Raw genomic sequence first — 23044 nt, 5'->3', positions numbered from 1 at the left:
AAACATAAAATCAGAAGAGATTTATCACATGCACACAACAGTTATGTTTAGACTACTTAATCCTATTGTATTTGTTATTTCCCCAGTTGTAACCTGGTTTAATTAGTGCAGCCTTATTGCTGTGATATGTGAGAGTAAGTGGATTGTATAGGACTGCTTAGCTAATCAAACAAAAATGATCGATCCCCCAACTGGCACTGTATTGTGTGTTGTAACGTAACGTCGGCGAAACGGCAACCATCAGTAAACGTTATGGATACAAACAAGATTTTATATTTTTTATTAAGCTGTTCTTGTCTTTACTAAAATCAAAACTAATCAAAGGGCAGAGTGCTCTTACAAATCACGAGGGAGCGGTTTGACTTTTGGCTAATGTAATAGATGCTCTGTTTTTGCTGATGCTGACTCGCCTTTAGCATACATTACATTTATTACAAATGTAACTTTAAAGGACAATTCCGGCGCAAAACGAGCCTAGGGGTTAACGGATGTGTACCCACTCTGTCGTTCTCTGGGACATGTTTTCATGCTAATTGATTGTGTTTGTAGCTTGAAAGAAGCTAGCGTAGACCGCTGATTAGCTTACAACGCTAGTATTCGTGGCACAGGGAAAGTAAAAATGAATCGCTATTTTGTACACTAAAAAGGTTCAAAATATGACCTAACTTCAACGGTAGCATAATGAGGGTCCCTACATGTTAACCGAAGCATTGAGAACTTTGTAAGTGTACAGACAGTTTACTGAACGAAGAGCTGCGGGAGCTCCGTGAAAGGGCTACGAGAGAGAGAGAGCTATGCCGCAACAAAGCCTCGTACTTCGGGAAACCAGTCATGACTTACAGCTGATGATGCAAACTAAAATCAAAAGCAATTTGCTCAATATATCTCAAATAATCGCACCGATGTAAAACATAACTTTACTTACTCAGTGGATAACTGTCCATCTGGTCCCTCCGGTCTGGGTCGCCGTCTCCAATTTATTTTCGGGACATGGAAAAAAGTTTCAAGTACAGCCCTGTTTATCAGAGAGGGGAAATCTTCAGACTGTACAAAACACTGCGTCTCTTGGGTGTTGCAGTGTTTGGATCATGTGATGGGCTGAGGCAGGAAACTCGATAGTGACAGATGGTGGGCAGATAAAGAATCACTGAATTCCACACTACATAGACTGGGGCCAGAGTATGAGGTGAAATAGGGAGATAGTGTAGGTGTCACCATGACAAGCTATTAAAGTGACAATATACTGTAGTGTCCATTGCCCTCTCACTCTGTTTGAATCACACTCTGAAGCCAACCCCCCAGGGGCCCCAACATTGGCATCATCTTCAATACTCAAAGAGCACCTCAGTTACATATGCTGGCATGTGTTGATTCAGAGTAGCCCTTTTCCCTGTCAGAGTTGCATGCTTTGCCAGCCAAATTCCTCTGTGAGGTAAGTTGGCAACGACTAGTGGTACAAATGTTAACACCAACCTCATGATAGAGTTAACACTGTGGACTTATGGACATATTGCAAACAAGATGCATGCATAAACACATAAGCACAAACACACAACACAGCACAGTGAAATCTCAAGCTCCTACCTTTATACATGTCAAACCAAAGAGCAACATTGACACACCCAAACACAAACTCACATAGACACAAAGACAAAAAAAGACAAAAACACAGATGACCAAGACAGACAGAGATAGATAGACTGACCAAAACACAAACCGGATGTGTAAATTTGTGTGTGTGGGTGGTGTGTATCTAGTCTAGTAGCTGTCTATCTATCTGTGTCTGCCTAGCCATGATACTTAATACCAGGACAGAGATGATATAAGACATGTAATAGAGGGTTATATATGTTTTGCATAGTCACATACAGCCAAGCATTTACTGCATACCACGTCCTGTAAAACAAAATGCACCTTTTTTATTAATAATACCACTGATAGGTTTTAATAAAGTAGGACTTTTTTTAAAATGTATTTTTCTATTTAAATTTTTCATAGACAAAATAATAAAAACCCAAGAAATAATGTAAAGTTTAAGGAGCTACCTAAGCCAGATAACTGACAGTGGTGCTGTGCTCTGCAGCTAATTCGTCGCTGACTTTGTGGGTTGCCATCACCAACTGGGGTGGTCTATTATAGCTGGCAGTCTCTCTTTGTTGCTGTTTAACCTGTTGCTGTAACTCTCTATATGCATTCACACCCAAATGCCCCCCCAGCGTCCACCTGGCTTGTTTTCTTAATGTAATTCCAGCAGACTGTAATAACTAATTTGAAAAGTCTCCATTCATTGTACCACTGAGCAAGAGCTTTTATTGGTGCTCATATTCACAGTATATTTTAGGATTGCTTTGATTCGTATTTCCAATAGTTTTACTAGGCAAATACCTTTAATACAAAGAGTTAAACTGTCCTGTTAAATTACAGCCTTTAATCACAAAATCCTTTTCTCATACAACATGCAACACTAGTCTGAGTCACATGCTCTCAGTATACAGCCCCCTTATATGAGCATGCTTCAATGCTTATTACTAGACATACGGATCAGTAAACTGTTTACTTATGCTTGCAAACAGGTTTCCTCACTTGAACAACATTTTCATGTAAGCATCACTGCAACATAATTGTTAATCACTTCACCACTACATAAAAGGCTGTTAGTTAATGTTGCAAATTATGGTTTAATCTGTTACTCTGTGCTAATGATCTCATTACAGATTGCTTTATGTATTCTCAATAATGACCCTTACATATTCTGTTTAAATTAGACTTAAGTTACAGTTTTATAGGATCATTTCAGAATGACCTGTGAAAAATAATCCACGGTGCGCTGACTTTTGCACATTGAAATTGTGTGGAAGAAAATGCCAGGAAACTGCTGTGGAGAATCTGGGCATCTACTTCTCCTGAGAATTAATGAAAGAAAAGAAAGCAACTAAGATTCATATATGTCTTATAGTTTTTTTTATATGATGCAAAATGCGCCAGTATTACAAAACATGATTAAATCAACCTACAATCTTACGTAATTATCATATTTATTTCATGGCAATGGAGAGATTTTAAATGAACAGAGGCGTGAGGAATTTGACCAACATAGCTAAACTGTAATATGGTAAAACATGACCTGTGAGAATGGATGTCTCTGTATCTGCTGTAATACACTGCCATGTGAACCAGGGGCATTAACAGCTGAGGAAGAGGCCTTGGCAGTTTTCCCACATGGAAAAAAGCATTTTGGACTGTGTTGTGTATAGAAAAGCGAGTTGTCTGAGCACTTTGATAACTGGCAAAAGCATATTCTTAGAGACCGGCCATTCAGCGAATACCGAAAGCCTCTCCTTCACATCTGCAAAGCTTTTTGCTCATAGTGCTCTGGATAAAAAAACGGCTAGAGGTCATCTTCCACATCTCTAACAGAAAGGTTCTGTAGGAAAGAGACAGGAAAAAAAGGAGATACAGAGTGGGAGAGAGGTTCTGTGTAATGTAGATTGTCAGCTAGTTTCACAAGAAAAAGAAAAACTTAAACCAAACAACAGACAACTTAACATTCTTCAGTTTTCACATTCCATCATCAAGGTTATGCATATTTTATGGCTTTTCATTGTAGCTATTCACCACACTGTTTTGTTTGTTGACCCTGATGTCATTTCTGGTTGTCCCAATTGCCAGCTGGCTTGCCATGAGAAATGCCTGAGGTCAGTAGAGGGTTGTGAGTGTAGGAGTCCTTGTATAAATGGTAACGCCACTAAGGGAAGGGATTAGTTAACTGAGCCTTGAGTCTGAAATAAATCTGAAAAAGCTGCAAATAACCAAAACAGAGGCTGCATTAGTTAGAAATACTGTATGTGGGTTTTACGGAACTTCTTAATGGTACTGGCCGTGTTGCCCGTAATCTATGAAAAGTGCACCATTCGAAAATATATTGGAATTTGAAAGTGTTTATTTTGCACTTTTACTATTACAACACATAATTAAATACAAATGACAGTACATCACAGATATCGTTAATGTAAAGGAGTCATTGCGCTTCCATTGACTTGCATTTATTAACCATCTAGCAGAGATGCTCATAAGTCTCTAAGCTTGAGTCCAAGTCAAGTCTCAAGTCTCTCAGTGGTTATAATGAGTGTTGTATCACCTGCTGCATTTCATCCAAGCTGCTCAGAACACTGCAAAGCTACATATAAGGAATTTAAAGCTTGTAATATGCTATTATGACTTCTTCATCTATTAGCTTCGTAGGTCGTAGGTAAAGCAAGAAGCAAGCTATCGTAAATCGCCAATGCTGAGGCTGAGCTAAACATGTTTGCTAACCTATCAAGGTGCGTTTTCAGGGGCCTGATAAAATCAGGTGTGGATGAGCCAGAATCCTTTATGTTGAAACCACACACTGTATTTAGCATTCAGTGACTCTTTTGTTTGGGCCTTGTTGTCTGAAGTTTTTAAAGCTGAAGCTTCTGATGAATGGCACAGCAGCTGCCGGTGTGGTCGACATGTTTGTTGTCCTCTCTCATATGTGGCCTGTGGCCGTGCGCAGCATATGCATTACGTGTAACGTGAGTGGGTTTTGGTTATGCAAGGAGGGGAATAGCATTCAGCTTATCAGACGTTTCCAAAAAATAAAGATTGTTCGCGAGTCCCGCTTCCTGAGTCGAGTCTCAAGTCAAGTCTGAAGTCACTGTGTGTACGACTTAATTGCGACTCGAGTCCGAGTCTCAAACTCCAGTCCCCATCTCTGCCATCTAGCATAGTATTTTACAGTAGAACCCAAATCTGTCAACTAAGAGGTCAACAGACCTTCTTTGTGACTTCCTTCAGCAACTTGAAAATAGTTCTGAGATGGTGTGAAAGTACAGAAAACATTCAGTAAAAAGTAGGAGTACTCACAATACATTAGTTAAATAAAAGTTATCATTTCTATTTCCATCTGCCAGGAAATTACATTTGCACTGAGATACAAACATTAACAAATGTTTGTCAGTGTATGTGTTTTATGTCACAGTATGTGCATCTGAAAGCACCTCATTTAGGAATAGACAACTCCAATGTATTCTTTGGGTATGCGTGATCCTTTCGATTTGTGGACTTTTGCTTTTGTTCTTCTCACTGGTGTTTTTGTACATGTCTAGTGAGGTTTGTGCAGTTGCCATGACACCGCAGCTGAGATAGTTCCTGAACATTGCTGACAGTATCCACAATTGTGCCGAATTGGAAAAGCAAAATAATAATTCCCCTTTGTTCACTCTCTCAACATGGCCTTAGTTCTTTCTACAGAACTTCTTGTCTCCTGTGGCAACCTCATCATATAATAAAAAGGGGAAATTGCTGGAGGTTTTGAAAGGCATCGTTGTTTGTATAAGCAAGTTGCCAAGTTATCACAATCTGTCAGCTTGGCATGGAAGTGCAAACACAAGAAATCAAAGTACTGTCATAAAAAACAAAAGTTTGCTAAATGTATTGTGGTTTAGCAAACTGGTTAACTAAAACAAGCCACCTTCATTTCAGTGCAGAGGTTTTGTTTTATTTCCACATCAGTCTAACCTCAAAAGCAATCACGCACCCCTTAATATCTACTCCTCTTCAGCTAATCACATGCAGCTACTGTAGAAGGGAGAGAGAAAGTGGATGAGCTCAACTGAGATGGTGAGAATGTGCCACCTCTAGCTTTTCACACATTGCTGAAATAGGGGTGACAAAGAGGCGAGTGCCATTTTTGAGCAGGCGGATTGTGACAGGATTTCTGTCAGGGCTGGCAACTCTAATTAGAAGAGTGGAGCAGGCAGGCTGAGAGAGAGCAACGCATAAGCTGGAAGGGTCAAATGTTCAATGACACAATCACCAGCATGCAGAACAGTACAGCATAGGACACACACACAGTACATAACTCAACATCATTATTTACTATTATAGGGAGTGCAGAGGTCAAAATACAGTATATGATATCCAGGTGTCTTACAGCTGTAGAGATGTAAAAAAAAAAAACGTTTATTAAAAAAAAAAAAAACATAATGCTACCACTATGCTAGAATAAATTAGTGTTGAAACATAAAAAAAATAATGAAAAAATAAATCTAAAAAAGCCTTTTGCTCCAAGCTAATTTTCACAATATTGTGTTAATCCTGTGGTTTTCCCCTTTTGTTCTAATTATAATCCACACTTAAAAAGGGCCAAAATTCCACATTATGCTCCCAATCAGACACCTGTGACAATTTAATAATACATATAATCCTGGTGTTCTGCCGTTTGTAATTATACCCACACAGCTTTCTGTCATCTGAATGTCCCACTTTTCATCGGTTTTGAGAAAACAGTGACACAGTTGTACACTGTCCTTTATGCTGAAGCTGCTGCTGTGGCTGAGGACCAGATGTACGTACATTTGCGAATGTAGCTTCATCAGCGCCATGGCCAACCCGCTAACCCTAACCCTAACCCTACCAAACCTGCAGTTCATCGGGTAATTAGCGCCTTTCTCCGCCCACTATACTGTAAATTGCGCAAATCTTTCTATCATGGATCAGCCAACAAGTCAGTTAAAACAGCGAAAACAAAGATTTAGAGATCTGCTTGTTCATGAGGTAACAGCTTGATGCGTGTTATTTCGGCATTAGTGGTGGGGAACTGTATGTATTGACTAGTGCGCTGTAGCAAAGCGTTAAGTACTGGTGCTATGATACGGCTGAGTGCAGACTGCGATATTCCCACTGCTGATGCTATGACTGTTTGAAATGATCCTGATGCCAATATTTGTAATGTAGCGAGGAGTTTAACAACTGCTGGAATGGAATGTGAACGCTGAGTCGGAGATTCAATGTCATCTTTGATTTCTTCCAGTAACTGTAATATTGCATGGCTGCTTAATCTGTAACGCTTAATGATTTTATGTTCACTCAACTGAAAAAGTGTGATCCTTGTGGCAAAAATCGTTTCAGCTCGTCTCCTTGGCCTAGCTTCGTCTTGCTCAGATTACTGCTGCCATTTCACCAGGAGGCATATGCGAAGAAACCCGCTTGTGGCTGGTTTACACCTGCTTTTAAGAGGCAGAGAATTTTCACCGCAAAATAGAGGCGCGCTTTCACGGGCGGTTTTTGTACATACCGCAGAATACATAATTAGGCGCACTTTACGCTTCTCCTCTCTTTATGGGAAACTCCCACTTTCCCCTTCACCCTCACATAAATGCATATGCAGGACAGGGAAAAGCGCAATTTGCCATTTTCAGTCCCCGCGACAGGCAGTCTGCGCTTTAACCTCAGTGCGGCCTGTTTGTACATACCTCGCCATGCTTTTACGCACACGTTGCGAAACAAATACGCCTGAAGTGGGCACAAAAGCGTTAGTACATCTGGCCCTGAATGTTGCATTGGCTTTCCCCTTATCACGGTGAGCCATGCACAAAATACACATATGTTGCTGTAGTGCACATACACACATAGATGCATACAGATCCACATCACATGCCCCCATCTACTGGGGAATAGCAACTGGAAAAGGTCCACATGAGTCAACAGGCACGCATAATACTGAAATTTGAACCTGAGGGACTGTGCTCAATCTGGGGGACGTAATATGTCGCCACACTCCCACCCTACCCCTTTCCCCCCACACAACTGCGACAACTTTAAAGGCTGCCGCAGGCCAGGGCAGTTTGCATATATCCAACTCGACAGGCGAGCCAGGAGGAAACAAGACCAATGACCCGCATGGATCCATTCACATGCAAAGACTGGAGAAAATGAGACACTGTGAGTCTCTTTCTCTCCTAGTCACACAGTCTTTTCCCCTAATTTAGATTATTTTACAATTTCTTGTTTTGTTGTTTTAGCATCACAGTGTGTTTGTGAGTCTACACTGTGTCCTCAATACTACTAATTAACTTTAGTTTAAGAAATATCTTGTTTATTTTTTCTGGACAGTGTTTTAATTTTTTTTCTTTCATTAAAGCTGTTTTGTAGAATTTGTTAAAAAGCTATTTATTATTTAGTCTAATCTTAAATGCGCTGCCATTTTGAGTTCACTTCCCCAAAAAATGAAAGTAAGTAAGTAAAGTAAAAAAATAAAGAAATTGACTTGACTTTTTTTTCGTCTTTTTTCCATTTTTACTTGTTTCTGTTTCATCCCTGCAGCTGCATTTGCAAGTTCATTTTTGCAGCTATGAGCAACTAAAACAGAAATTAACAATTTTCTGTGTTTTGTTTTATGAAGTCTTAATTTAAATTAGTTTTAACACCATTCAATTTGTTCTTATGTAGGCTGCTGAACTTAGACCCACACGGAACACAATAACTTCGTTGGGGTTCATTTATTTCTGTAATATTGGCAGTACATTCAATTTGACAGAAAGGCCAAAACCAAAAAATTATTAAAACAAAATGATCCAAAACATACGGCAGTGGGCTTAGAACACTGACATAGAAAACAAAATAAAACAATATCAATATACCTTCACAATAAACTCCAGTTGATTCTTAAATGTATAGTTTGACTTAGAAACCACTTACATTTCACAGAATACAGACTCTGAAGAAAAACGGGCTTCACCAGGGAGTGCACAACTTCACACACTTGTCACTCATGTCTAAATACAATAAAAAAAAAAAAACAGTTGTTGTACTTTACCAATAACCACGTAAAATAGCATAGGTGAGGCTTTATGCATGCTAACAATACCTTGCCAACACATGGAAACACTGGCGTCGGCCGCTATGCATGAAATCCATCGACATCCATCCAAAGTCAGTCTCATCTATAACATACCATCCAGTTAAAAGATGAACACATGCAATATTTACCTATTTATTTCACACAATGCACTCAGCATTCTCCACAGTGCTGTTTCCCTGATCGGCCGAAAAGAAAAAGAGAGCGACCAAGAGGCACCGCGCAACTCTTGGCGTGTGATACCGCCACCTAGTGGCTGGAATAACTAACTAAAATGTACCTTCTGCCAGCAAACAAACAAACATATGCACATTTCTTTCATTTTAGAACACAAAATACATACTGAAACAAACCACAAATAAATGTGATGGGGTTGTTGTTACAACAAATTCACCACCCGGCTACACCTATTTGAGAATCTTATTTCAGTTTGAATTTAGCTTTAGCTGAATTTGGGGGTAATGAATGTAATAATGAACGTTGAAAGGTCATGCCATCATACCTTATAATTCAAGTACTTAAAGTTAGAGCTTAGATCAAGCCCAAAAAACCAAGCCCGACCCTACCCGAGCCCATGCACGTTGTGTCCGACCCCGGCCCGGCCCGACACATTAACTCTAAGTATGAGCCCGAGCCCGATTTAAACCCGACAATTTTTTTAAATGTGGACCGTTATAACTGACGTTCTCAACTACAATTCGGAGTTGTTTGAACTACAGAAATCTGTTTAGAATTATCTTAATGAATACCGGTAATGCAACAAGGACGAAGCATGTAAACTGCGCTGTTTGTTTTTTCAGAATGGAACGGATCGCAAATGGATCCGAATGAAGAAACGTAAAAAAAAAACTTGACCCTAGCTGCTCCCTCAGCCGAATAGTGTGTGTAACAAATCAAGGCAGCAACATAATCAAAGCCCTGGAACCATATAGGAGACTTTATTGTCTCGACCACCTAATTAAAAATGTCCTTTGCCACGGTCTGCATGCTGACGCACTGGCCGACAACGGTGCAGCAGAGGGGGGAGACGCAATGTAGCCCAGTTTACCTCACACTCAAGTCATTGCAGGACATACACCCAGAGCTATGGGAGAAGCTGGAGAGGCATAGCTTGCGCCTCACCGAATAAGGCTAATAAAGTAAAGACACAAATGCTCGTTTAAGGGCACGGCCCGGTTCGGGCTCGGGCTCGGGCAGAGAATCTAAACTCTACTTAAAGTGCTCATATCACAGCAGCTTCTCTAAAACACAACTTTATAGTGTGTTGGCTAACCACCTTTCTCAAAAATGTGCTAGAAACAAAAAGCAATAATAATCCAAACAAGTTAATTTAGCCTACTATTTAAATTTAAAAGTGATTTATTTCTTATATGACAGGCTTAAAGTTTTTTGTCATACCTTGACAGTTTCGACTGTTGTCTCTGCAGTCATCTTCAAAAGCGTCACGTGACGTCGCTGTGACGTCTACTGTGAGTGTGATATATTTAGTTTCATGTGTCATTCCACCTCAACCCTGTCTCACGGCAGTTCGTGATATGGTCACGTAATTGAATCTATTGATTCGTGTATACGGACACATTCATCTCGTTTTTTTCGTGTGTCTCAGCACGTTTGTTGATGTATTTCAATAGGAAGCATCTTTCGTGATCACAGCACGATTCTTTCTGCCAGTCGGCTGCAGCAGAGCAGCTGGAGACAGCTTTGCTATTATTGGTATTTTTAACCCAATAACCGCTGTTTTAATCAACATTTATTCACCAGATCTTATCATGGTTTACATGAATTTCTTTTAGTGTTATTATTTCGGTTTATTTCAGCCAGGGAAGCTGGATTGCTTTGTTGTTTATTGATATTTTTAAAACTATAACTATCAACATTTATTTAGATGTTATCATGGTAGTTATTTCTTTATTTTAATAATATTATTTCGGTCTTATTACCGGTGAAATATTACAGTATGCTGTAAGACAGAACAGTACGATATGAGCCGAGCTGGACGCATTCAAAGCCGATATCCCACAATGCAATGCGGGCATTCATATCAGAGAATCGGACAGCGATCAGCGGGTTTTTAACGACAATATTGCTTCAATGTACATATTTAATCAGACCATCAACATCTAAATGAATGTTGATGGATGTAGCATTATAGTTTTAAAAATATCAATAAACAACAAAGCAATCCAGCTTCCCTGGCCGAAATAGGCCGAAATAATAACATTAGAAGAAATACATGTAAACCATGATAAGATCTGGTGAATAAATGTTGATTAAATCAGCGGTTATTGGGCTAAAAATACCATTAATAGCAAAGCTGTCTCCAGCTTCTCTGCTGCAGCCGACTGGCAGAAAGAATCGTGCTGTGATCACGAAAGATGCTTCCTATTGAAATACATTAGTGTAAAATTTGTGCTGAGACACACGAAAAAAATGAGATGAACGTGTCCGTGTACACGAATCAATAGATTAAATTACGTGAACATATCACAAACTGCCGTGAGACAGGGTTGTCCACCTGTGTGATGGAATGACGCTGTGCCTCCTCGCTGTCCAACGACCCCCCAGGGAACCAAGCGCGGGTCAATCTACACTTTTCAGGGACTTTGGCTATTGCTTTGTATCATGATGGCCGACAATGGGTCGCAGAAAGCAACAAATACCATCGCTGGATTGCTGAGGCAGTGGAGATCCGAAAGCGTGCCCCCAGAACTGTGAACCTGGATGAAAGAGCATATCAACTTTCCCACAGCTGGGACGCAGTTCTACAGACTCTTCCTGCCGTCTGGGGGACCGTCATGCGGGGGGGGGGGTTATTGGACGGTGGGGAGGCACATCGTCATTCCATCACACAGGTGGAATGACACAAACTAAATATATCACACCCACAGTAGACGTCACAGCAACATCACGTGACATTTCTGAAGATGACTGCAGTCAGGAGTCGAAACTGTCAAGGTATGACAAAAAACTTTAAGCCTGTCGTATAAGAAAAAAAAAATCACTTAATAAGCAACAATACTTTTTGTTGTTGTTGAGCACTAACAGTTGGGGATCATGGGAATCAAGCCTAATGTATAAAGAAACAAATGGGAAGAGAGAAATTGTTTGCCAATCTATCCGTTTGCTGAAAGGCGTGGCGCCTGGCGTGATCTTCTGTTGCTATAGCCCACATACTTCAAGGTTTGACGTATTGCATACAGAGATGCTTTTCTGCATACCTTGGTTTTATCAGCTCAAACCAGTCTGGCCATGTTTCCTTTTTTCAGACCATTCTCATGAAAATCGCAGTAGGTCAGCAGTTTCTCAAATACTCAAACCAGCCTGTCTGACACCAACAACTATGTCACGTTCAAGTGTTGAGTTGCTGCCACGTGCAGCAGAAGCAGTTGAACAGGTGTACCTCATACCTCAAGTGTAGGGGGGGAGTGTAAATAGAACATTTATAAATTCAGTGGTATTTTTTATGCTCTGTAAGACTAGAAAGCGTGCCAAAACTTTACTGAAAATGCAAACAGGACAATACAGAAAAACTGGCCTGCACATGAGAGGGTTACGTCTGTTCCATATTCTGTCCACTGTGTGTGTGTGCGTGTGTGCGTGTGTGTGTGTGTGTGTGTGTGTGTGTGTGTGTGTGTGTGTGTGGGTGTGTGCGCATGCGTGCGTGCCTGCGTGTTCCAGGCTGAGATTTCCTTCATCAGCTACACACACATCAACACATCAGCTAGTCACACTCACCAGACCCCACAAAATCCCAGCAATGTGATCACTTCTCCACAATGTTTACACAAGTGAAGTAAGTGTTAGGTGAGTAATGGACTTATTCAAAAAGTATCTGTATGTTAGTTGGGCAAACTTTATCTGTTGACATGTGCTGGTAGAGTATTTCTAATTTAGCTGATCACAGACCATCCAATATATGAAAAATGATGGTAGATGGTACCCTAACAAGCACTATATCCACCTACCCAGTGCAGACTTTATTCCACAGGGGCATCTTGATGTTTGTAAATGATAGTCAAACAGTGTAGCCCAGGGCTATACTTTCTAGATGATATCTTAATTACTGATGTTAAACCACAGTCTCTGTGCCACTATCAGGTAGACACAGCATCCCGTACACATGTTGATTGAGGAGGGTTGATTTGAGAGACAGTTTATCTCTTGCTTAATTAGGGGCAGATTTGGGCAAAGACATTACAGGTTAATTACAGTCACATTCACTAAGATGCACAAATGTATTATAATTCTTGTTCAGTGTCGTTATCTGCACAGATATAGAGTCATTAATTGGATTTCACCTTTGGCTTTATGACCTGTCTACAACAGTTTTTATTTAGGCTCGCAGCTCCAGACACTGTCTGGTTGCAGTCGATCTCCCATTAATGTTTGTGCTTTGTCACTGTGGTAATTGGCAATACCTCCAGCACACAAACACCTATCTAATTAGAAGAGCTACCCACAGCTTGGAGAGACATCTGAGAGAATCTAAAATGTGTTCTGTACTCCTTTAAAGCTGAGGCGAATCATTAAACCCTATTAATTTAATATATAAAAACTAGTTGCCTTAATGACATTCATAAACATAAGATCAGGGCAGGGGCTATATATTGATTACAATATATTACCAGTCTAATGTCCTGTTATCAAGCCCTGCTTGCAGGTGTAAACTGTTGCTCTACATGGGTGCACACTGCTATTGAAACAATGACTTTAAACTTCCCCCATTCCATTTCTTCTCCCCATGGTGGTATGTGTATCACTTGATTTTCGTTTTGTCCCCACGTAAACCTGGATAAATATAAAGATTCTTATAATCAAATCACATTTTCACTATTTGTTTTTTTAGCCCAAAAACACACTAGCAGTATGTAATTGGATGGAGTCTGAATTTAAAGGACACTCCACCAAAAAAAAAACTTGTATATATAAGAAAACTTTCTAGCTCGCTCCTGTGCAAAGGATGGCAGCTGTAGTCAGCAGTTACGATGGATTTCAAAGGCAAATCATGGCAAAAAAAACATATTAAACCATCTTCAAATGTCTATAGAAACTTCTCAAACCAGTCGCACAGGTTCATCCACTTCGACTCCACCATTGATCCGTATTTTCCGTGGTAATATATTAACCATAATAAGAAAAGACCACTACGCCATAATTTTAATACCCTTTGATCTATCAGAAGACTCTGTGCTCATCATGGTTAAGTGTCCAGGGTACACTTGTTGCTCAGGGTTTCAATTATAAAAACCTTATGTACTCAATATTTGAGCTTACTACCAAAACATCATGCATTCTGAGTTGAGGTTTAAAGAAAATCAGATGTATTCAGTGTTCCTAGTCTTTGATGGGTTTTGTAAGAACAATAGAAATGTGTGTTAATGTATATATGTACAGTCATGTGAACAAATTAGGACACCCATGCTAAAGTTGACTAAAAAGAGGAATAAAAAAAACATCTTTTGGAAATTGATCTTAATGCCTTAATTACAAAAATGAGGAAAAATCCAATCTTTAAGGACACCAATTTTCTGTGTGAATGAATAATGTATCGTAAATAAATAAATGTTTTTCCTTAAAATACAGGGGGCATAAGTAAGTACACCCCTATGTTAAATTCCCACAGAGGCAGGCAGATTTTTATTTTGAAAGGCCAGTTATTTCATGGATCCAGGATACTATGATCCTGATAAAGTTCCCTTGGCCTTTGGAATTAAAATAGCCCCACATCATCAAACCAGCTATTAGGCTAACTGAAATAAAACCATGCCAATCTCTAGGTATGGTGAAGGGTATGTGATGATGTGGGGATATTTTAATTCCAAAGGCCAAGGGAACTTTATCAGGATGCATAGTTTCTTGGATCCTTGAAATAACTGGCCTTTAAAAATAAAAATCTGCCTGCCTCTATGGGAATTTAACATAGGGGTGTACTTACTTATGCCCCCTGTATTTTAAGAAAGAACATTTATTTATTAAGATACATTATTCATTCACACAGAAAATTGGTGTCCTTAAAGGTTGGATTTTTCCTCATTTTTTTAATTAAGGCATTAAGATCAATTTCCTTAAGATGTTTTTTTTATTCCTCTTTTTAGTCAACTTTAGCATGGGTGTCCTAATTTGTTCACATGACTGTAAGACCATGATGGGAATTAGGGTGTATGTGTGCATGTAAACTTGCAAAGTAGATGGTCACTGTAGTTAAGATAATATCTGTTTAGAGGAAACATGATGTACAATAAGCTCTTATCACAACTAGGTTAAATTACAGCTCACGGTAAGTGGTTTCCAACTTTCAAAGCAGGTTGTTACTGTATTTGATTTTGAATAAAATCACAACTCAGAGTCGCTGTGATTCAACCATACAGCAATGATCAACAAACCAAAGTATTGAGCTGAAAGCTGCAAATACATTTGTTTGCACAATACTGATTTGTGCCAGCTAAGAAAAAATGCATACACCTATACACAACCTGTATACAACTACTGTTAATCTGTCATCATAGTTTAACTTCCTAATCATTGGCATGGGCATTTCTGTGCATATTAACTTACCCCAACATAGCCATTAGTTTTTTTAAATACAGCATAATGGTCACAAACTGACCAAACTCCCATTCAGGCTGGACTCTTCTTTTTTTCTCCAATGTCTGTGATATAGAGTCTAAGCCATATTTGGTATGTTCATCCATGTAGACTATCCATCATATTCATATGATGAATAATATAAGATGTAAGTGTCATGTGTCATTTTGTTATTTTTTGCTTCTTCAGAAAGAAAGTACTTGTACTTTAGGTCTGAGTTGCTCAGTCCTTCATCTGTGTACAATACATTGCAAAGAACTGATGAAGGTGGACAGACCCGAGCTGAGAGAGGTAATGGCAGTAATGACTCAATGTCATGACCCAGAGTGGAGTAAGGTTTTCTGAGTTGTTGTCAGACGGTATCAGAATAACATCTACTTATACACTACCACAGAAATGTATGCGCACACAGACATAGATACACAGATAACACTGGCCTGAGGTACTGCCTCTGGTAATATTTAAATGCCTTTCCTTTAAATGCAAGACATATACAGAAGAGTGAGAGTGAGAGAGAGAGGGATAGTGAGAGAAACTGATCTACAAACCTTCATCTTCACCAGAAAAACAGATGCAGTGGTCATTCATTGACAAGCTTAAAATGAAATGACCTATTTTAATATATTTTCCTCATAAAAAAAAAACAAAAAAACCTGTTGTGGTCTTGCAAATAATGACTGCTCTTTCTCAGAAGAAAATCCTGAAGTAGCACAATGTTAAAGCATCGCAACATCTCTTTGGAAGCAGGTTGTCTCACTCTGAGACCACATTTTTGCATCTTATCTTAACAGTCAGCACTGTTTTTTTTGTAACTATTACCACTATCTTTCCCCAGATCTTTCCCAAATTTTTTCCCAAGCAGTTTTTGTTGACTAAACTGAACCAAAACTTATCAGAACACAATCAAATGGAAGACTTTTTGTCCATCTTAAACATGTTTAATATTCTCTGCTGTGATAGTTAAAGTGGCAGTTGTCTCTATGTGATTGTACTAAAGCTCAGTTAGATCTAAATTGACCCTACAATGCGGCATAGAAAGAGATGGATAGCCTCAAACTAGAAAGAGTTGAAGGCTGTTCTTAAGTACAGATTGTAAGGAATTACTAGGGGATGAAACCAAGTCTGTCAGCCTTGTGCCTTCATCAGTGTCAGAATGAACTTAAATTGACTTTAAAGAAGTTTGTCTAGTCTCATTTAGTTTGACACACCAGACATTGGCACAGATGACTAGTTATCTAGAATACCAAACTAACAGATTTCGGTCTCTCTTGTGTTTGCTTGTTAAACATGAAAGTTAGAGTTTTCTGTAGTGATTTACTCGGTTGTAGTTTGCTCTGTTTATATGTACCAGTGTTAAAGGGACCCATACTGTAACTGATCCAACATGAGGACGAAAAGGTCATTAATGAAGGTAAGAGTGAGTTCAGAGAAACAGTTGCTACAAATGTAAAAATTGAAGGGTTAATGGGTAACACTTGTCAGTAATGCCTTGTGAATGTAACATTTAGAACTACCCTTTTAAACGTTATATTGATCCATCTGTCTCTTCTCTTTTAAAGTTGTTTGTCTAATTGATTTAAACAACTTGCTGTGAAATACTGTATGGCCAACGTGGCAATTTTACCAACAAAGCAAGAACTTCAGGATCAATATGGAAAGGCCACTTTTGAAAAAGCTTTGTCAAAAAAAAATAACAAACCACTTAATTCTGACAGAATGCGTTGGTACAGTAAGTGGAAATTTCTAAAAGAAATGACAGAAAGAAAGACTGAGTGCAGTAACTTTCTGGGAACTTTTCCATTTGTTCTAAATCTAAATACAGAAGTCTTTCAAATAAATAGAGAGATGTCCTTATTTGGAATACTTACAAATGGAAATAAAACAGAGCTCAATACAAATGAATATACAACTTTTAGTAATGATTACTCATTGTTTAAGACAACAAAATAAATATATCCATATGCCAGTATATTAATTGAAACAGATTTAATATTTTGTAGCATAAGAGGAATGTCATACATAAACAAATAAAACAAAATTATTGTGACAACCTCAACAGAAAGAAATCAGAGTGCTGGTTTTGGAATATGCTGCATTTCTACAAGTCTCGCCTTTATACAATGATCCAATTCCAGCTTCATACTTAAACACAGATCAGTCACCTTTAGTCAAGGGTAGAACATTCTGACCTCAAACAACTCTTCAGACAAGGATGATTGAGTAATTAAAAGTAGATTAATCACCATATCCTTATTTAATCTTGAATTCACTGTCAGCGTGATGTACGAGCATTGTAATGGGACTGAGTCGGGGAGATATGCATACTGAGTTGAATAAACTCACATTTCAAGACTATCATACAGAAAAAAAGCAAACTGTGGAACAAAAAGAGAGAGAGAAAACAAAAACAAAAGAGCATTGATGCAAAGGGCTAAAACACTGCAAGACCCAAGTAGCACCATCAAGATCTCCTACATCAAGAAAACGGCGATCCAACCCTTTGGTTTTAATTCAAGTGGCTCTCATGTTGTTAGCAAGCCTGAAATTCAATGGAGTGCATTTCATTTTGATCCACAGAAATGAATAAAAAGGAGCTAATATATGGCTGTCAATCAATATGGCAGATTAAGAAAAGATGGCAAAGGTTCTGCCTGCATGAGTAGAATTAAAGTAATTTGCAATTGCCATTGAAATGTTGCATGAATGTTCTGATCACACAATAGAAGTAATGATGACATGGTGCACAACACTGAAACAAATGATACAATTCACTGCTTTTTCTGTTGTTCCCTTGGCTATCAGAATTAAATCTGTATGGACACAAGTGGGGTTTGCATCAAAATGATAATTTATTTGCCATTGTCAGTGTGTGACTTGTTTAATTCTCATATATTTTACTCTGTATTTTGAATAGGTTAATCATATCAGTAGACACAGATATAATCACCGATGCTTTCAACCTTTTAGGCAACAAAAGAGAGATACACACAGATACACACATACATGCATATGAATTCTGGGAATATTCCATTAACAAAAGCACTTTGTATCCAAAACTTTTAGAAGTTTTACTCTTGAAGAGATAGAGAACAAACCAAAGGAAAACTACTTTCTTTTGTTTTATTGTTGACTTAATTTGTTGTAGTTGCTGTAGTTACAATGTGTGCACACATTTAAAGGTCTAGTGTGTTTAGTTGTTCATTATCAAAATCTGTGTTGCCTGTTCACAAACATGTCCTTTTTCATGAATATTTACCACCCCCATCAATTCCAAGTATTCCTTTTGGCTTGAAATTTTACATTTGCATTCGCATAAACTGGGGTAGATGCTCCATATTCATGCGCCATCTTGAAATACGTTAGCCGGTAAGGGACATACAGGACATACTGCTCCACCTTTCGCGTTTTTCGCTGTCACATGATAAACTCACAGGTGTTGCTAATGCTGCTAATGGGTATCGTAGTTTCCCGTCCCCGGCAAGTTTGAAGAACGAAACATGGAGGACCACACATATTCAAAATCCAAATTTCAGGAACAGGAGTTTTCTTCTTCGCCCAGAAAAAGAAAAAGGATATTGAAAAGAGCAAGAGACCGGCTTTTTGAAGCGTGAAGGCTACCGTAGCTGTAATACGTACTGTTGATTGTGATTGATTGTGATATATGATCTCAACGCTAGATGGGAGAAATTCCTACACATTGGACTTTTAAGGTAAAATGGAGAAATGAGATAATGCCAAAGAAAACAAAATATGAGGCGGCAGAGAGTGTACAACTATTTTTAAAAATGAAAACGAACACCATAGTCTGTAATTACCTTATAACACAATAACACCCAGCCTTTGTGACAGACAAAATCTCATTATACAAGTCTTTGGCAAGTTTTTATTCAGTGTTTCAGTCTGTATTCCTCTGTATTTGCCTTTTCTTGAATAATGTAAGTTATCACAGGAATTCAGATCAAGATCTAAACAATAAACAATTTTTCAACCCACACAGCCTGTAATTTGCATTTCGTAAGCTTTATAATGCAAAGCTGCTTCTCATATCAGGCACAGTAAAAGAAAAGCAGTCATAGTTTGCATGGTCATGAACATAAACATCCTACAAGTAATGTGTGCACTTTTCTGTCAAAGTCATTTCTCTGCAGAAGCTCTGGGGTGTTATGGTAGGCGCGTGGTGCAAAACACACAATTTAACAAACATTTTATAATAGATGGGAAAAAACACAATGGCATTTCAGAAAACACCATATGATTTAATGTCAATGGAGTCACTTTCAGATGGCAAGAACAAATAGGAAATAGCTGCCTTTGCTCAACCCAATATTATCTGCCCTCCATTGCATACTGCACCTCCTTATGTGGCTATTAAATTAAAGCAACACCAAAGATTCTTTTGTACCTTAAAATAATGTTTCCAAAATCGTTTCAGTGTTTCATCAATTCGTAACAGGGGGAACGGCACTACTGCATTCGCTTTGCGGCCCTCTATTTGCTATAACCGCACTATGCAAGTTTGCCAGATTGGGTAGCGGATCTGTAGTTTGAATGAGACATAATGATACATTACGACAGCGGTAATGGACAATTCTGTTTCCAACCTGTACGGCGACTCAATCGGAAAAGTGCTTTGGTGTTGCTTTAAGTCAGAGAACATGTGACAGGCTCTATTTTGTGTTATTTTCCAGTGCTATCAGCTGCAGCAGCATGGGGACCCATAAGAGAAACAGCATGTAAAAAGGTTTACCCTCAACTTACTCACAGAACCAAGAACTTCAGTATTGCTGAATTATAAATAGCACCAATACTGAGTATGAATGTATGCACAAACACACCTTGTGATCAGAAAAGTGAAGTGGATATTGAATAATTAAAAGGAAGTTAGATTGGTATTTCTGATGTCCATATCTGTCTGTTCTCATGCCACTACAAAATCATGAGTATTGTAGTCTCATTTAATAATAATAATAATCATAGTTGGAACGAATTGTCTATTTTCGGTTGACAATTAGGAGTGTACTTTCGGAACGGTGCTAATGTACACCAAATGCTAACTTTAACAGAAATTATTAGGCTTGTTTTGCATGCGGAACATACTTCAGTTCCCAAGCGAACGTATGAAGTAGCGGACCAGAAGTTTGTTTAGCCTGCACCATGCACTTTGAGCACTTTACACACACTTTGCACACAGTACGCTTATCCCAGCCAAGCCTCTCGCTAGCTAGCATCACGGCCAATGTAGAGAAGCCAGAGCTTGAAGACCCTCCGTTATCGGTGGTCTCTCCCATGTAGTGAAAATAGGACAAGGGGTCATAAATCCAAAACTATTTTGTTTTAATTAAAGAAAAATCTATACAAATGTATAAACATCTATACAAATGTATACACATGTAATAACAACATAACACATGTCACACATGACATTTAAGACCCTTAGAAAGGTATAATTTTAGTTCAGACCATCCCATAAAACGTTTTCAAACAATCAATTGAAAGTGAAAGTACCATACATTGTTAGTTCTGAGGGCCATCCTTTTTTTTGTCACAAACATACACAACAGTTATAATGCAAATCAAGGCCAAATCACGCGTTTTGACTCCATAAATGGGTTAGACCCTAATGTTCACAGCCCAGACTAGCAGCTAGCTTCTATACACCTAAGTAGCCAGTATGAGCTTATTAGATGTATGTTAATTAATTTAGCCAGTCTCCTACATACGTTGTCCTACGGCAGGGGTGGGCAATTAATTTTCCCAAGGGGCCACATGGGAAACAGGGACTGTTGTGGAGGGCCGGACCAATATTAATTTTATGTCAGGCAGCACGTTCTCAAACGTCTCTTTTTTCTCTGGGCATATTTGCGCAGCAGAGTCCACCAAACACTTTTTAATAAACTCCCCTTCAGAAAATGGCTTACTGTTTTTGGCGATTTTGTGGGATATCACAAAACTGGTCTTGACTGCTGCATCCCTGAATGTCTTGTTGCTTTTGCAGCTTAACTAGCAAAGCTTCAGATGTCCGTGCCCGCTCTGCATCAGTGAAGTTGTTGTATTTCTCTGCGTGTTTAGTATTGTAGTGATGATTGAAATTATAATCCATTAACATAGTGAACTGTTCTCCGCAAACTAAGCACACGGCTTTACCTTTGACTTCAGTAAATAAATACTTAGAAGTCCATGTTTGGTTAAAAACTCGGCACTCTGTATCAGCCTTTCTTTCCCATGAGCTGATATTTTTGAGGGATAACAGCTCGTTCACGTCTCCCGCTCAGTTTGCGGCTCGCAGACACAGGGGTCCGACCATGGATGTATTAAGAGAACGGGTCCGACACATTGCAGTTCTTCTTCTACTTCTTTTTAATTGCGACTTGCAACCAGAGAAGAAGAAGCTGCATACGTTCGCACAAATGCCCAGGTCTGGTGTGGTGGTTCGGGGGCGCAATTTTTTTTTCTTCCTTTCGGTTTTCATTAGTCAAAGTTTTTTTTTTACTCAGTAGTGGATAGGATTTGTAATGTAGCGAAATACAATACTTCACTCAAAACGTAATCAAGTACATTTTAAAAACGACTTGGAAAATACAAAATACACAACAAAACTACTCAATACAGTAACGTGAGTAAATGTATTTTGTTACTTTCCACCTCTGCCTACACTGTGATATTTAATATAAAGACCGTAAGAGACCTCTCTCAGCACTGTCCTCTGCACCACTAAACAATTAATCCAATAGCAAGCCAGCTAGCTTACCAGCCAGCTGGCCAGCCTCTAAATTAGTAAAATGTAAGAACTTAATGTTTCATTCACACGCTATTGTCAAATCTAAGGAAAGCACATTGCTATAGCCAGATGAGTGACATGTTTGTTTGGCGTATTTTATGGTAACCAGTGTATGATGAAGGCATGTTGGGTGGAGGAAATTAGCAAGCTTATGTTGGCTAATGAGCCAGTAGCGGGCCATTCGGTTGCTCCGCTCCCACTGTAGAGACTTAGACTTAGACCGCAAGGAAATTAGATTTCCAGCAGCAGATTTTAGCAGCATACAAAACACTCTTTAAATAAAGAGGTATAAAAAAAATACAGTATAGAAAATAATACAGTATAAGAATAACAATGACAAGAAACGTTTAGCTAAATATTTTTTACAAAAAGTAAACAAACAGTAAACAACAATAAACTACAGATAAATAAAGATCTGTAGTTTATTGTTGTTTACTGTTTGTTTACTTGTTTACTTTGCCCAGAGAACGGATGACAGCCCGGGAGAGGCACAGTCCAGTTAGCCATCTCCCGGTACCGCTGTCTTCCCGGCGAGGAGTGAAGCAGAGGGACCGTAGGCTCTGTTCAGTTCTGCTGCTGCTGGCTAGAGCAAACGCTGTTTTGTTGTGGGTATATCATAGCAAAGGTATCCGGTTTCCCTTGTGTTGTTGAATGATGACTAGATTAACCAATAAAGTACTTCATTTGATACCTTCTTTTTTCTACTTCATTCGATACCCATCATGTGAATGGAAGCATCTCGGCAGACTGAACTGCCAACTCCATCAAATACACCATGCTCGACTTTACCGCACCAGAGACTGTATGAGTTGCTGCTGCAATAGTGGGCCAATCACACGTCCCATTCAATTAAAGAATGCTTACTGTGATTGGCTGCAAACAAAACCAAATAACTAACCAAATTGTTACAATTTTAATTTTAGAGATCTGGGTACAAAAAGGATTGTATGCACGTATTGTAGGCTGGAGAAGTTTTGATACTACTTGGTACTGGGTTATTTTGGTTGACTTGAAATTAT

The sequence above is a fragment of the Sander vitreus genome, chromosome 4 (assembly GCF_031162955.1).
Source record: "Sander vitreus isolate 19-12246 chromosome 4, sanVit1, whole genome shotgun sequence".
NCBI classification, from domain to species: domain Eukaryota; kingdom Metazoa; phylum Chordata; class Actinopteri; order Perciformes; family Percidae; genus Sander; species Sander vitreus.
This window is presented reverse-complemented; position numbering follows the sequence as displayed.